The sequence below is a fragment of the Lutzomyia longipalpis genome, chromosome 2 (assembly GCF_024334085.1).
Source record: "Lutzomyia longipalpis isolate SR_M1_2022 chromosome 2, ASM2433408v1".
In the NCBI taxonomy this organism is placed as follows: domain Eukaryota; kingdom Metazoa; phylum Arthropoda; class Insecta; order Diptera; family Psychodidae; genus Lutzomyia; species Lutzomyia longipalpis.
Window position 1 is genome coordinate 10785763 of NC_074708.1, and position 17580 is coordinate 10803342.

Here is a 17580-nt window from a genome sequence, read left to right on the forward strand (position 1 = left end):
TACACTCTGTCAATGAAATTATTCCGGAAATAGAATAAAATTACAAAAACTAGATCTCGGAGAGTCACAAATTGTTTTTAATTGGCTTTATTAAATTGAATATATTTGCCTAAAATTATATTCGAATTTCCGGAGAAATCTCACAAAACGAACATTGAGAGCTTTTACCAGGCGCCTCCACTGCATTCGCTAATTGCCTCAATTTAGTGACATGCGTATGTGATGAGAAAAATCTGAAAGACATCACAAAGCTCCTTGTGATGTCAGCTAATGAAGCAAATATTCCTCAATCGAATCATTACGTGACACATGGTAATGCACACACCGTGAGATTCCACCATAGAAGCGACTCCTCTCGCTAAATCTTGGGAGCTTTCTGAAAGCACACACGACACCTTCCATTCACTCAAATTTCAATTATAAAATGCGTTTTCTTCATTTAAACCACACGATTAGATTTAGTTGTGCAGAAATATTTTCCAATAGGTAATTGCGTGGTGCATGACAATATACGCAGAGATAGGAATCAGTGGAAATACAGAGTGTTGTCATCACGGGAGGGGAAAAAATAATACAACCTTGCCGTCATCCCGTGTGTGACCCGACAAAAGTACGCGCGCGCGTTAGTCAATTAAAAATAATAATTATTAATTAATGATTGTACTCCCTCCGTGTGCAGTAAATATTTTATACCTTCATCACTGACCATTTTTTCAAAGTTTTTTTCTTTCTATATAGCATAAATTGACAATATTGTCGTGGATATTACGTCTCTTTTTAGGCCTTTTCCTTCCCTCCCATTTAAATGTGTATAATGCACACACGAGCGAGAGAATTCCACATTATTGTGTGACACAGTGAATTGTGTGTCGATTGATGTCGTGACAACGTGCTGCAGTTTTTTTTTATATAAGATATATATGCATTAATACTTCTTTTACAGTGTCTCTCCCCCTCAAATTCATTTACACAGTACTTACATATATATGTACGTTATAGTGGAAAAAATGCGATCTGTGGCATACACACGAACATAATAATAAGCTTAAAAGGTACCCATCATTGACACATTTTGATTAGTGATCAATATTGTTGGATACAGTGATTCCACTCTGATAAAAATAAAATCATTAAGCAGGATGTGCAAATTGTGTAAGACTTACATGTGCGCGAGTAAAATATCGGTGATCGTTATATAGGGGGTTGTTTTGCTAGAAATGCTCGATAGCTTGGAGAAAGTTTACGTATTTAGGCTTTTATTGAAGTATTTTATTTGGGAATCATGGGGCAGGTACTTTTTCTTAATTTTTTAAAAGAACTTTTAGAAACTCAAGAGAATTTTTTTAACAGCATGTGTTCTAAATTAACAATATTCAAATCTAGATGAATTGAAATAAATAAATAAAATTCCAATATTTTCACCAAGAAAATTCAAAAGAATTTTTTGAAAATCCAACATTTTTGCAACGGACATTTCACAGGTAACAACCTAATATTTATTTATTATTCGCAATCTCCTCAATCAGTTAGCTAATTCTATTAATCTGCTCACAATAACCGTCGTTGCAACTATAATTCACCATTCGATGTGACGCGCTCTTCTTTTTTTCCTCTTCCTCCCCCCACACACGGTGTACCCCCCTCAGAATCTATTTTTATTTATAGTCGTTTTTTTTTCACCTCCTGCAATCATCTCTATTCTCCGCATAATCACACACAATTTGAGCAACTCACACATAATTCACTGGTGAGGTCGCAGTCTTTCATTGCATGACACTCTCCAGTTCGAAAAGAATTGTGTGTAGAGTACCCACTATGGTTATATCTATATACATATGTATGTACAGTACATAGAACATGGAAGGAAGGTAAGAGCTCGTGCGGGGAGGGTGGAATGGGTGTGATGTGTTCGCAAATGGTGAGAAATATCGTCCTCGATATTTCCAACGTTAGTTTTCTTAACACCCAGTACAACACAGTGAGCACCTTCTGAGACATTAAATTCACGATCATCGCGCACAGATGAAGTCTCACCCGTGATTTTCGCATATATGCAAAGTGTTGTGTGTTTAGAAGTCGATTTGCAGCGGCGACAACAGCAAAAGAGATTTCAATATAAATTCACCCGCCAGATTTTACAGAAGACACACGATTTACGGGGTCTTACTTATGATGGGATTTTCCCATGGGAATAGGAGATATTTTTTCTGCGTTTCTTATCAGAGACTGTTACGTATTTCCTTAATTATTTAAATCAAAACTTTTTATAGAGCTAACTTTGATAGAGGAGAAAAAGTTAAAAACATGTATCAAAGATTAAATTCAGTTGCTTTTAAATATTCAGATAACTTTTATGTTTAGTAACTCCAAGAGGCACCCATTTTGTCATTTATTTTGGATTTCTTTTTTAAGTTTAAAGTTAATGACAAAAAAATTAAAATTAAAAAAAAACACTTGAAAAAACATAGGTAATTAATTAAATTTTTCGTCATTCTTTTAGGGAAGATGGTTTTCTTAAGTCAACAAAGGACGCAATATTTGAAGCAAACTGAAAAAATTATATTTACGATAACAATTCGTAGAAAAATATTAAAAATTATTCTTCTCAGAATTTCTGTTGACATTTCGACTCTGTTGGGACCTTCTTCAGGTCCTCAAATTACGTAAAAAATATTTTACCCTATGAGTGCAGAAAAACTAAGAATTTTTGCCTTTAAAACTTTATAATTCGCTAAGCTTCTTTTAAAATTAAAATATCAAGATTAAAACTTAAATGATTTAATAACAAATATGGTTTTCGCAAACAATTCAAGAACTACCATTTAAGAAATTTTAAATAACCTTGCATGTATATCAAAATAATAATAAAAAGACAAAACGAGATAAAAGGAGATTCTTGTCTCTCAACATGCAAAGCTCAAGTATTATTTATTCAATTTAAAATATGCGTTGAAATATTTTATCATGCCTCATGCGTTTTTCCGAATGCTAAATCCCACTGTGTAATAGATTTTTCCATGTACACAGAAAAATATATAAATAAAATGTACAGCAAGAGCGCATGCAAATTGTGATGCCCTTCGCGGGTTCTTACTGTATAGCATTTCGCGATTCGCGCGTCCTCCAAGGTTAATACGCATTCTGAACACACAAGCCGAGAACACACTCTCCAACTTGGACGTGACGCATTGCATAACGCCATTTAATGAATGTGGGCTGGTTCGAATCTTTTTTTTTTCTCCTCTTCCAACTTCTCCCGTGCTTCTCGGTGTTTCTCCAACCATTCCTGCCATCTCATTCACTCCGCGGGTCGCGTTATCAAGAGGCTTGTGTGTGCATTGAAATGTTTCTCAATTTATAATTATTGCAACTATAAAGTCATGATCGTTAAATTCTTATTGTCTAATTTATCCTGTCTCGTGTGTGCTGTTGTTTCTTTCGCATGTAAATTGCCTAGGTTCTCAACACTTTGCAGGTACCAATATGAGACTGACCAGGAGAGAGCGAGCAGAGGTGGTATACATACATATATTGCATACGTATGCTGAGTGAGCTTTTTTACTAACGAGGCATAGCCAAGGAAAAGAATTCCCCGCATGCCCAATGCGCGCGGTGTGATAAATGGTGAGGAATGGGAACACTTTTGGCAGACAAACTGCCAACCAGATGATTTCTCAACGTGTCTCCCCAAGTGCATTTCCTCCCGCAAGTACACAATGCCAATGAATGACCTAAAAATGACCGCGAAAGCTGGCCCATTGCGACCGATCTCGCAAAAGCACATACATAAACCGAGAGTGATCATCGGCAACCCCGGGGGGCACATTTAATTTACACACGCGCCAAATTTCGTTGACACGGTTCATCGCTGAAATGCATGTTGCACGTGTGTGGGAATGATTTTTTGAGCACCTTTTTTCGCTCATTTATCGTTTGTTTCTCACTACATTTTTCGCGTGAATTCACCACTCAATAGTTTACCTCAAAATTTGTTCACAATTATTGTTTTTTCGCGCTGTTTGAGAATTTATGCTCACTATTTAATGCTTATCAGTTTTGGAGGAATTTTTGTAATATTTTGTATGAAAAGTAGTATTCTTTTGAAAGCAATTAATTAGAATAATTTTATTTATTTAATTTTTTTTTGAAAGTTGTGAAAATATATTTCTAGAAATATTCAAAGTTTTATTTTCAATTAAATTCGCTAAAAAAAATTATTTAATAATTTTATGAAAAATTTATAGCTTCTAAAGCTTCTTGAAGTAATTTATTTTTCTTATGCATTTATTCATGAGAAAAAGTAAAGGAATGACTAAGAATTCTTATATTGACTTCTAAATATTTTTAAAATGATTTTAAATTGCAAAAAAAGTTAAATAAAATAAGTGAGTCCTTCATTTAAAAATTATTTAAATAATATGCGTACAACTTTCCAAATATCTCTATTATACAATTTGTATTCGCAGAAATGCTCTGAATAAAAAAAAAGATTTTATTAATTATAAACATTTTTTATCTCTTATTTTGAAAAGTCATTTTTTCCCTAAAAATGTGAATAAGTTAATCATATTAAAATTAAGACATTTAGTGAAGAATCTCAAATTTCCACCAAAACTCATTTATTAATAACAAAACTACCAATTTAAGTAAGTAAGTAACTTTAACCACGTGACGATGTAGAAAAAAAAGAATTGTGATAAAGTCACTGATTTTTTTTACCTTCGCTAGTGGAAAAGAAAAACAAATTGGTGGAAACTGCAAGTGATCTCGCTTCGCGTTGTTCCTCGGGGAGCTTTCAAAGCGTACAACCCCGTTTGCTAACAAAAAAAAGCTCGCACTATTGTAGCAAACTTTTTCACCCTTCGCGAGAACTTTGGCTTTTTTCAGAGTTCCCTGTTTTTTTTTTGCTCTTGCAACAATTCCTATTCTTCAAATGTTGATTGTTAGTTCGCTGTTGGCGAAAAATTTTCACTTTAGATGTCCCTCGAGCGTGAATTTTCGGTGGGTCAGACAACACTTTTTCCCGCCATGTACATTGGTGCACTTCACACGTCCAACTGTGTCCTTCCCGCCGTGAAAATTTACTTCCTGCATTATTGTGGTGTGTATGCAGTCAAAGTGTCAAAGAATATCGCACACACAGCGGTTCATCCTCATCTTCCTTCTACACACGACTATTTATTTTTGCCCACCAACCACCACGTCACTCGTGAAATGACTCTCGAGAAGGGAAATATAGTACACATATAGGCACCGCTAAGTTTTATAGTTGCTAATACATGATGCAATGATGTGCTTCTCGCAGAGTTGCATCATCAATAGATTAGCGATTTTAATTTCTTTTTGAAAACAAAAATTTAAAAGCTCAATTTAAAGTTTTAATTATTTTTTAAGCAGGTGATTAGTTTACTTACTAAAAGTAAATTAAAATTAAAATGTAAATTAAATAAGAAGAATTTTCTAACGTTAATTAAAACTGATATATATATATATTTAAGAATAAGAATTACACAGGGGCCGTAGCCATAGAGTGTATAATAAATTACAAAATTTTCTTATAAAGTACAATAAAAGAGATACTTCCCAAATAAAGAAAAAACTTTGTCACCCATTAGGGGAACCAAATACAAATAAACTATGATATGTCTAATTTTTAAACAAATTATAGAAAACTTTGACAATTTTTTTTTTTAAAGAAAATTAGTGTTTAAATGAAGAAATGCAGCTACTAAATAATTGTAAACTACAACCAAGTTTAGCTATAACTTCACTTTCATAAATTCAAATTCCATTACTCTTGGGACAAATCTTGTTTTTTTGTCTCCAAAAATCCAATTATGTCCCTTTAAAAATTCATTCAACTATAGCTACATTTTTAGTGTGAAATTTAAGAAATTTAAATATCTTCTTCAATTAAAGTATTCAAGGCATTTTTGATTACTGTCCCTGTAGAAGGGCTTTTTGAGATGTTACCGGTGCTAAGGTCAGCCTTAGCACCCAAAGAAGTGCCTCCTAAGGAGACACTCGAAGGCTGTCCATCCTTTGATGATCCAGGTTGTGCTTCATCAGTTTCCATTCTATCCATTCTCAATGACTCTACGAACTCTATGGAGGGAAGTCCCACCCCGTTGACTCCGGCAGACTCTGGCTTGTCTTGTTCATAACCAGGAAAGACAGTCTTCCCAGCTCCACTAATTTGCTTCCTCAACTTTGTAGCCTTCGATTTTGCCACAGTTTCAGCAAAAGATAAATCCATGCTCCGAGTCCTCATGTACTCCTGTTTAGCCGCAAAATATGAGATCTTCTGTGTGACCTTTATCTTCATAATAGAAAATTCTTGCTTGAAAACTGTGCATTTCCTGGACCACGAGAGATGATCTTCCCCACAGTTCGCACACACATGTGGATGTACACATTCTCCTTCGTGCTCGTTATGCAAGCACTTTGCACAAATCTTCTTTGCCATACGACATTTATCCACAAAATGCCCGTACTTCTGGCATTTGAAGCATCTAGCTGGGTTGGGTATGAAGGTTTTCACCTTGAGAGGGTAATAAAACGCGTCAATGGATTCTGGCAACTTCGGCGAATCGAAGGTCACAATAAATGTGCCTGTGTCGATCATCTTTCCTCCCTCAACTTTCCTCTTGATTGCTTTAACATCAGAGACATTGAATGCTTTAAGCTCCTCTTTTAGCTCTTCGAGAGGAATATACGTCCAATCGTAGCACGCAATTATCCCCTTGCTCTTGTTCATTGATGGGTGCCATGAAATTTTAACTGGTTTTCCAGCCAAATTCTTCAATTTGAGTAGCTTATCCGCTTGCTCATCCGACGCAATCTCAATAAGTAGCGATTTACCCTGCAACAGCGGTTGCAAACGCTTCACCTTCCCCACTAACTTGCTGATCTCTCTCTTCACCTTGAACACGGAGAGCGCTTTCATACTCTCACCATCATCACTTCTCTCAACAACCAAATATCGAGGGCTTTCACTCTCTTCTCCTCTCCCAAACACAAAAATGTTTCTATTCCTCTTACTCTTCTGACCACCAGAGTCCAATGGAGGGAATTCTGATTCCGTTATCAAATTCATCGTTCTTTTTCGGCCCGCGCCAATCGGCGCTGCCGCCATCTCACTGTCCTTTTCACTCTTTCAGATGAAAAAATTTGTCTCACTTAACAAAGGAAAAATTCAAGTCTCTTCAAAAAAGAAAATCCGTGAAAATCACTTCACACCTTTTTAAATGTTGATTTTAATCACTCCACAGATGTTGAAAAATTGTTCTGATTATAAAAAATCGAAAAAATCTCCTTTCTATCTATCCAATAAGCTCAAAATTAATTCAATATCAGAGAGAAAACTAGATGCGTCTATTCACTCTCGTGACTAATATGGAACCTAATTAAAACTGAGCATCGACGAATTTAAGAATTTTTTTCTCCGAAACATAATCCAAGGTCTTAAAGGCTCCAACAGATGGACGAGAAATTCCTCGTGCGGTGCGGCGCGGCGAGGTTTTCGTGGCCCATCGTCGCTTCGGATTGGCCGAAAAACGTTCTCGCACGGTGCGGTGAGAGTGTGTGAGCCATCTCTCGCTTCTGATTGGCCGAAAACCTCGCCGCACCGCACCGCACGAGGAATTTCTCGTCCATCTGTTGGAGCCTTAAGATTGCAAAGATTTCTTATGAGAAAGTTGCGAATTATTTCTTCAAAGTTTTTCTTTCAGTAAAAGCTTTCTTTCCTCTATCAAATCCCATAAATAATTTCCAAAATTAAAACGCATTAATTTAATCATAGAACAACGCAATTATTACGCAAGTGTGTGTACGTATTACATTAATCACAATAAAGGGTCCGTCGCTCTTGCAATCATTGGCAATAAATTACATAAATTATGTAAACAATATTAAAAGAATTAATTTATATGTATTATTCCTCTATCGCAGGGTTAAAAGCCAGCAAATATACAATTCATTATCAATTAGCGAATCAGAATAATCTTGAAAATATGTAAGTACATACAATAATACGAAGTTTTTGTATTTTGTGAAATTTATTTTCATAATCATGTCCTCATTAGCTTTTTGCAGAAAGTACTTGCGCTTATCACTTAACTTTCACCCACATCTGATAAGATGTACCAAATTTGCGTGCTCCTATCTTATCTTTATCTACCCCAGAGACCTTGCGAACGGTCGGCAACTCTGGTGTGTGTTACTAGAATAGTTATATACCTATATATATTGAAAAACTCACATATAATTCACAATTGCACTAATGCAATTGCCATGGGGCACATTTTCGCAAAATATATTTGTGTTGCTGGGTGATTATTTTTGTGTGGGTGCCTCGTGCGCAATAATTTTTTCCCTCCTTCATTCTTCATCAATTTATCGCACGCTTAAGAGCTATCCAATGGACTTGAACTGCACTTACGGTCACCGAGAAATTTTCTAGCTTATATTTTTTTAAGGAGCCATAAAAAATAATAGACATTTTCGCTGTGAAAGATGCGACGTGAAAAATTGCAAAATAACTATATTTTCACAATCTCACATTCGATCTTCAAAATGCGTTAGAGCCCCCACCAACGTCGTTAATTTGAGTTTTTTTCAGGGTCGTGAAAAAAGGGAGCTGAAAATCAATGTGTGACGCTACAAATGAGCTTAATTAATTTAATTATAGACTTTTGATAAAATTAGTAGCAAGAAAAAAAAAACATTCAGCTCTCCCAGTGAGTTCGTGTGGAGCTTTAACTTGAGTGGGTATATCTGAGAACGGTAGCCTGTATTGGAAGGCCACAAGGGGGATCTTTCCTGAGTGTGTGAATGAAAAGAAAAAGTTCTGTAAGAGTTCTGATAAGAGCACTCATGAAGCCTCAGTAATGGAGATTCTATATCGTTGAGTTTCATGCTAAGAATTAAATAATATCGTAATTTTTCTTCTAAATATTATTTAGGAAAATAGTTCAGAAGATCACTTAATCTCTTATTTTAAGAGATATTTTTATTTAAGACAAAATCTTTAATTTTTTAATGATATCACGAATATTTACAAAAGAACAAGAAGAGTATAAAGTTAAATATAATTTTATTGTAAAAGTGCGAGGTAAATTAAATCAAGTGGGGCGAAAAAAATCACCTTTCTTTTCATCATTCATTTTTTTCCCAATTTAAGTTTAAACATTTCAATCGTTTCTTCTGTTCCTTATTACCTTCAGATCATCCTTGATGACTATTCATGTCAAAATTCATATGATTCTGTGTCTAGAACATTCCGATTCTATTCACCCCAATGGATAAAACTTTTTATCACAAAGAAAATTCTAAAATCTAATCTAAATCTTTAACACAGAAAGGCGATGTTTAAGAAAAATTATGGAAAGCATTGGAAATGGCTAGATGACAATAGGTGAGATTTTCCAAGGAATTCTTATGCACGGAGAAAAATTGTGAAGAAAATTGCGATAATTTCTCACAAGTATACCAACATTCGATAAAATGAAGTGCTGTATGTGCTTTATTTGAAATGATAAAGCCTCTGTCGCACTGGGTCTTGCTCACGCTGTATGTGGTGTGCTACAACAATTAACCTAGACCGTCAAAACCGCCAATTCAAAACCGCGATGCGACGACCTTGACAATGTATAATGCGAATTTTCTCTTGCACAGAATTCACTTTGTACATTTTACGTATTGTAGCAACATGTACACACAATATCAGTGGGAGTGAATGAGAAATAATCTCTCGGTTCAGCTGCAAAATGTACGCTAACACACAAGAAAATTGTGTACATGGAGACAGAGTGAATTCAACACGCGTGGCATCAAAATGTAAATAAATATAGCATTGGGAGATCACCACTGAAAATGAGTTGTGCAGTGGTTTCCAAAGAGAGAATCAACGTGCGGCGCATAGGAAGACCTACAGCGATCCCCGGCGTGAAGTACGAAGAGAAAATTGCGAGATGGTGCCCTTAATGCAATTTTGTGATTCGTGAATAGCATTATAGATGGTGAAAAGAAAGAAAAAAAAATTAATTAAGAGCAATAGATGGAACTTTTCTCCTTCCCTACCTCCCCCGCGCATCACTTAGAGAGATTGTTACCCAAAGCCCCATTAGTGCAGCATTGTAGAATGGAAATGATATTGGATGTGGAAGTCAGCGAGCTTCCGCCTTCATACTGCAAAAATTATGTATGTTATATACATAATGCCCTTGCTGAATGCAATCAAGTCCAAAAAATTCATTAAGACACACACATCTCCCTCTCGTTTCTGTTCTAAAACCACCAAATGGTGATTGTGTGTGAAATTATGTAATTCCATGTCATGCCATTCGGAACACACTGGTGGTGTGCTCTCGCAATTCTCTTCGCAAATGCGAAAATCTTGTGTCTCTCGGCATTTTTATTATTAAATATATTTTATTGCCACTATTTACCATTTTAAATCACATTTCAATTCTCGCATCTTCCTCACTGATCTTCACAGCAATTTTCCTCTTCACTGCATGGATTACAGTTGAGGTTTAAATTTTTTTTCATATAATGTATTTTTATATATTATTGAACGCAGCATTATAATGCAATTTATGCTTTTCGATTAGTATGCTGTTCAGTGGAATAGAAGAAATATTACATTGGAGCTTCTAAACGGCAAGTTGTTTGAGAATTTATGATATATTTAATTTAATTAAAGTTACTTATTTATTGCTGTAATTAAAACTAATCCGAAAGAAGAATTTTTGGCTGTGGCTACTCAAAATTAACAGTTGAGGATTTAAATATTAAGGAGCGGGATATTGGCAATAAGCTAAGCATAAAATTCTTCAATACATCTTCAAAGTTCTCATAAAAAATCTTGAGTTTTAAACACATCAATTTTTAATTAGAAAATAATCTTTAATTAATTCTCATCATATTTTCCACGAAAAATGTATCAAGTAGCCTCGGATTTCCCTACAGTATCCTGCAGAAAAACCTTTGAAATAGCCGAATTATGCATGTAAATCAATCAATATGAAAGAAAATAAATTCATGGAAAAAGTGATTAATTTTATTAACAATTTGACTGATTAAGCTTTTTAATCACTGTTAAAAGCTAGTTCTTGTCATGTACTTATCCCTAAAAAAAAATTAGGAAGTTTTTCGCTCGTGTTAAATACGATCTCACAATAAATTCAGAAAATTCTTTAATTTTTTTTTAAACGTTTGATTTGTCCTTTCAAAATATTTAGTTCAAATACATTTTTTCTTGGTTATTTTATATCAGAGATTTAAGAGATGAGAATTTAGTCTATATGTATGTAGACTGTTTATCTAATTTAGATTATTAATACATAAATACATCTAATCATATCAAATTACTCTAATTAGTGTCCTTAATTAATTTTATTATTTTACTTCTAAAAAGAAGTTTTTAAGCTTGGAATGTGCAAATTAAAGCTTTTCCATTCCTGAACTTTCTGGGAATTAAAAGTTTTTGTAAGAATATAATTGCTGGGCATAACTCAACGCAATTTAGTAATTATTGTGCGTACAATAATTTCACACATTTTTTTCCACATCATAAGTCCATCAGGAGAGCCAGAGAATTGAAACATTGTATTCTCCGCAGTGAAGACAAAAATACATATAATGGGTCGAAGAGGAAGCTCGAAAATGGATGTGTGAGAAAGGCATGAGGGAAAAAATTTTGTGATATTTATGATTAATTGCACATGGTGTAGAATGAACATGGTGAGAGAGGGAGAAAAAATATAGTAATCAAATAATAACTTGCATTTGTGGCAATAAAATTAAACTATGACTCAGTGAGAAATATGCAAGAAAACATTCGCGGAATGAAATTGTATAGGAAAAAAATCTCAGTTTTTTCTTCCATCAAGTATATATGACTTTTCTTTGCGCCTTGTGCGCCGTGTGTCTCCCTTTCGGGCCGCTATGCGAGTCACATTGGGAATTCCTCGAAGTGGCTTGTGGAAAAAGGCGTCGCGCAAAAAAAAATCTGCAAACTGTGGACCCTTCTCGGGTGTTTGTTGCATAAATTCTTAGCAGTTGTTTGCCATTTAGCACCTGATGATATGGCGTGTGCTGTCAGTAATGCGGTTAAGAGATTAAATTATTTTCATTTGAAATGTGTGTAGTATAATACACCAGAATTGCGCACACAACTTGCAACAATCCGCAGACGGGACGGAAGAATAGAAAATTGCAATAAAAATAAATAATGCGAAGAAGTGACTAAATGAAGTTGGAGATGCCATGTGCAAAAAAAACCGAGACTAGGATTCCCTTTCGCACAATTCACCTCATTCCAACCTTAGAGAGGGAGAGAGATTAATTTCATCTTTATGGCGAAGAATTAATTTATTTGCAATTTGAAATTGAAAGAATATACAACACATGAGATATAAATTAAGGAAAAATATTCTCTGCTGAATAAATTGAATTAACGTGTACTTTTTTTCTCCACCTCCTTTCGTACACCTCTTTTTTCTTCATCACAAACTGCATTTTTTTTTATCTCCTGCGTGTGCCCCCAAACTAGCATTATTTCTCTATGCTATTTATTACACATAAATTGGATGTGTATGAATGGAGAAAGAGGGACAGAGTGAAGAAAAAATTTAAACAATTCTAAAAGATTTTTTCGACGCTATAAATAAACTTTTCAAATTAGAATTTGCGACAAGGAAGAAGAAAATCAGCATAGTGAAAAAAATTGCACGCAACTTTTGCCAAAAATTCTCCTCAAGCCTCACATCGCATATCGCACAGCTGTGAATGGGTCGACATCACTCACTACACATTATATATAACCTAATCTAGCTTGCTATGTACGTAAAACATCTTGTAATTTCCCTAAATTTAAAGTGCTTGAGATACAAGTGTTCAGAGAGAGAAAATTGTGTTAATGTGCCACATTATAGAGTTTATGAAATGAGGGTTCAATGTTTCAGGATATTGTGGCAGAGACAAAAAAAATTCCAACACAATACAACCCCTCCTTCCTTGTGCTCCCATTTTTATTCCCACGTGAATTATGAGATAATTTTTGCAGTATTTTTACAGCACGATTTATTAGCTTATCTTGGCACGATATATATTTCAGGAAAACACAAGGAAACAGATGTTTGAGGTAATTAATTACGCGTAAAATACATTCTGAAGTTGCGCCTTGAAAACCCATTCAACTGGACAATATTATGCAAGCCATTTATAATCAGAAAAGTCCCACTTTATTTGCATTAGCAAAGCTATTGGCATGGCATTAATCAGGATGTTAAGGGTCTCTCGCACTAGCAGAGAGATTTATATCGCACGCTAATGTGACTGTTTGATGATTTTCTAACGTTCTAATTAATACTAAAGTTTTTAGGTAAATGGAAAGTTCCTTTTAATCAATTCATTGGCTATGAGTTAATTTATTTAAATTTTTGGTTTATAAATTAGTTATAATTTTTAAGGGTTCACATTGAATGTTACGATATTAATTGATTTTTATATTTATGAAATTAATTTTCCTGTCTTAACTAAATATAAAAACCTTACACCTAATGACGTAAAATTAGGAGCAAAGTAACTTTCTCAAATAATAATTGGTAAGTATTTAAATTTAAACGACCAAATTTGCAAAAAACTAAAATTTTCAATAATTCAATTTGGTTTCCCAAAAAATATCTTAATTTAAGAGGTCCAACCAGGCGTCTCCACTGAAACTACATCATTTTGGCAGAATATACTTCATCAATTAATTATTTCACTCTAAAATAAATTTGTATACCTAATTTATAGACCGTGTGTGTATGCAGCGATCGTCGTTGCACAAATAAACATGCAATTTGCTACTGATAAGTCCACAGAAATACTACAAGCAAAAATACATAGCGCTGTATTTCTCTATATTTGTGCAAAAAGTCCTCAAGACATTCCCTCTTATCATCCGTTCATCGACTCTAATAGTTGGCAATGTTTATTATTTCAGTATTATATGGATATGAGAAGGAGATGAAAGTTATTTCATAGTGACAGAATTGAATTCATTTTGCAAATGCATCCACCCCGTCAGTTTATTTACTTTTAATACAGCAGCGGGGGCTGTCTTACCGTGTAGCTTCAATTTGTCGGATGAAAGTACTTTCTTTCATTTTTTCAAAAGCTTTTTTCGCGTGGAAAAAACTAACGCCCTCCCTGCGCTTTTTGCTCATATTGTATGTATGAAAATTGCAATGCAAAGAGGTGCAACTGAAGCACTCAATGAGTCTCTGACTCTTTTTCTTACATGCTCTTGACACTGACATTGACAATATTAAGTACAAGGCTGTCGACTATATTTACTATTTCGATAGTGATTCCCCATCTCATTTGCACCTAAGAATAAGCCAAAGACGTGGTATGTGGTGACTTTTTTTTTTTAAACCCAAATAAAATATATATATGTACGTACATACATATGTAATGTAGTGTTGGATGGCGCATTTTCCTGCTTGCACTCTTATGCGCCTTGCGAAATTATATAGGTATGTACGTGAAGTGTGTGTATTTTCTCGCGGTGTGTAGAAGAAACAAACAATAAATTGAGATGCAAGTGAGTGCCAACGCATTTCTTGCTTCTCTACCCGCCCTCCCACACCTCTCGCCTCCTTCATCTCTTCCTCACAACTTCCTGGCACTCGCGCAAAGGTCGCAATTAGCGTCAACTTGATAAATATCGAAATCAATTACACCCATACATTTGAACAGAGCTTTCGCTCTCTTTAGAAAATCACTCAAGTAAAAGCTCTGCTTTTGCGTGAAAAGTTTCCGAATGGATAGAAGAAATTTATTTATAATTCAAATTGTGTAGAGAAAATTTAAATTATATACTGCCTAATTGAAATTCAATTGCTTTCATTTTTGTTGAATTAAAAAAAAATGTATTTGTCTCTTTTCTTTTTCTTTAACCCTTTAACGTTTTTTGGGTCATACCCTGACCCAAAACGAAAATGATTTTTTAGAGATACTTCTAGTTAATATTTTTGGATGCTTTCTTCGCCAGTATAAAGCTAAAGGATCAACCTTTCAAGACATATTTTTTTGATTCGTCCAATAAATTCCTTTATAGTCGATTTTTTGCATCAAACTTGGAAAAAATTGGTCGATTTTCATCACTTTGAAAATCAGTATTTTTTTCTATTTTACAATTTTCCGATAGTCTAAATCGACTTGAATCTTATAAATAGACTAAATAACAAGAAAAAATTGCTTTATGAGAACCTTGAAAGTTGAACCAATTTTCCAAAATGCTTTTCCAAACTTTTTGGGTCAGCATATGACCCAATGGGCGGGAAGGGATACAAAACGCGGAATTTTTGACAACTCATTTCCCATACATAAACAGTGCGATGAAGTGGCTGGATGAGCCACGATTTTCAGTGATTTGAGTGATTTCCTGGCCAGAATCTCTGGCCAGGATGTGTTCTGATGGAGGGATGGGTATTCTCCTTTAGTGTTGTGTTAAGTTTAATGCAATTTTGTGGTAAATAAGTGGTAAATTTAACGCAAAACCGTGACAAGGTGCGTGTTTACAGTGCGGAGAAGTGGCTGAATGGGCCCCGAATTTCAGTGATTTGACCGATTTCCTGGCCAGAATCACTCGCTGGGATGTGTTCTGATGGAGGATTAGGTATTCTCCTTTACTCTTCTGTGAAGTTTTATCCAAATATGTGGTAAATAAGTGGTAAATTAACCAGAAAATCGGGGCAATGTGTGTGTTTAGAGGAACCTTCACCTGGGATGACACTGAAAATCCTGACCAAACCACTTCTGGTCGGTCTGATTCTCATTGTAGTTCATCCCAGGGTGCTTCCGAGGCATCTTGGGGGTAACATTACCGGCCACGGACACAGAGTGCTTCTTAATTGTGAATATCAAAAATCCGTGTTTTGTATCCCTTGCGGTCCATTGGGTCATATGCTGACCCAAAGGTTTTCCGGAAAATCTGTAAGTTGGAAAATTTTTTTTTCGACTAAAATCTTTATAATTAGGCCCAATGAATTGGAAAACAGCAAAATTTCCAAAATTGGCCCAGCAGTTTAGGCGCGGACCTTAAAGGGTTAAGTAGGTAATATAGGTAGGTAGGTAGGTATAGTTTAGACTTTTTTAAACAATCATGTTCGTTGAAAAAATAAGACTTCTAATAATTTCAACGATCAAAATGATGAATGAAATAATTAAACATTTAAGTAAGAGGCCTTGTGAGAGGGGATTCAACCTAAACGACCTAAACCCAACCTATTCCTAAATTTTTAACTTAAGTTTTTCCTCTTCTTAAATATTATCACGTGATATTATCTAATTCCTCTAATAGTTTTTACCTAAATTTTTATGCATTTACATCTAAAAACAAATCAAAGTAAAAAAAAAATTAAAAAATAAAATCACACCCTTTTGAAATAAAACAATTTAATACAAATTCCACAAATTCTTATTAAAATAAAATTCCTGCAACCCCTTTAAAAATTTCAATTAAATTCTCTCAAACGTTAAAAAGAATGCGTAAACATTTTAATCACTAACCTGTATGTGGAGCTTTTTTATTTCATCTCATCCACATGAGAGATTCTCTTCTCATTCTCGTGCGTTTTTGCCACCAGAAAAGCTACACTTGGATACATGAAGTCATCAGATGATTTAGTGTTTGCAAATTTCTGCTATATCCACATGGTCGTGGGATGGATGTGTGCGAAAATTGCGTTTACGTAACCTACAGAATGGTCGCTGTGCCTCCAATTCGCATGCGGGAGCAAGATTGGCACAAAGAGGAATGAAATGTGCGATGGAATGAGCTTTACGGACGCGTCTACAATATTAAAACTAAATGAGAAAATAGCACTATACGCAGAGGAGTGTTCTCCTCGCATAGCAACTTGAGTCAGTTACGTTGTGCATCTCGTTCTGAACACACGTGTTTTTCAAGTGCGCTACGAATTTTTCAAATATTTCTTGAGTTTAATAGTAATTTTTCTGAATTTTATTTTGAATTAAGTTTTCCTAGTATATAAGGAGTTGAATTCTATAAATTATTTTGTCTTTCGAGGCGGTTTGGGGTACTTTTAAGGGAGTTTTTTGGGGGGAAAATTGTGGGATTTTGGGTTGATAGAATTACGAAGTGCTGCAAGTGAATTAGTGTGGAAAAGAAACGTGTTATTAGGCGTAGTCGTATTGGTTCGACCATCCGATTTAACGGGTGTTCGACAAAGCCTCGTGAAAGTATGGGTGACGATAGCGATGGCAGGGAGAGTGAGCCGAATGGGGCGCAGTCGGCAAATGATTCAGTTTCTAGTGCTTCTGGGGCTCCTGGGCCTGCCGGGGAAGCCTCAAACGCATCCGCAGCTTCCAATGAAACGCTACCTTTGGGAAATCGCATTCGATTTTATGCTCCTAATGCAAAAGGGCCGTATGTTGTGTACTTTAGAGGGAATGAGGGACAGTCAGTGAATCAAATTTCATTGGCTAAGAAAATGTACGCGAAATACAAGAGTATCATCGAAGTGCGCAAGATCTTCTCTGATAAGATAAAAGTCACTCTCT

At 35.0% G+C, this 17580-nt stretch overlaps 2 protein-coding genes across 7 annotated transcripts in view; both read right to left on the reverse strand.

Moving 5' to 3' along the window:
• LOC129790699 (transmembrane protease serine 9-like) overlaps window positions 1-17580 on the reverse strand; it is a 776474-nt gene that overhangs the window by 183562 nt on the left and 575332 nt on the right. The gene's annotated exons all lie outside the window — the stretch shown is intronic.
• The window catches only part of LOC129790667 (uncharacterized), an 82224-nt gene that overhangs the window by 49792 nt on the left and 14852 nt on the right, over window positions 1-17580 (reverse strand). For 2 of the 6 annotated variants that reach the window (XM_055828299.1, XM_055828296.1), the window contains exon 1: window positions 4720-5223. The exons of the other annotated variants lie outside the window; for them this stretch is intronic. The gene's annotated coding sequence lies outside the window, so the exon portion shown is untranslated. Of the gene's footprint in view, window positions 1-4719; window positions 5224-17580 lie in introns of those variants that run through there. 6 annotated transcript variants of the gene reach the window in all.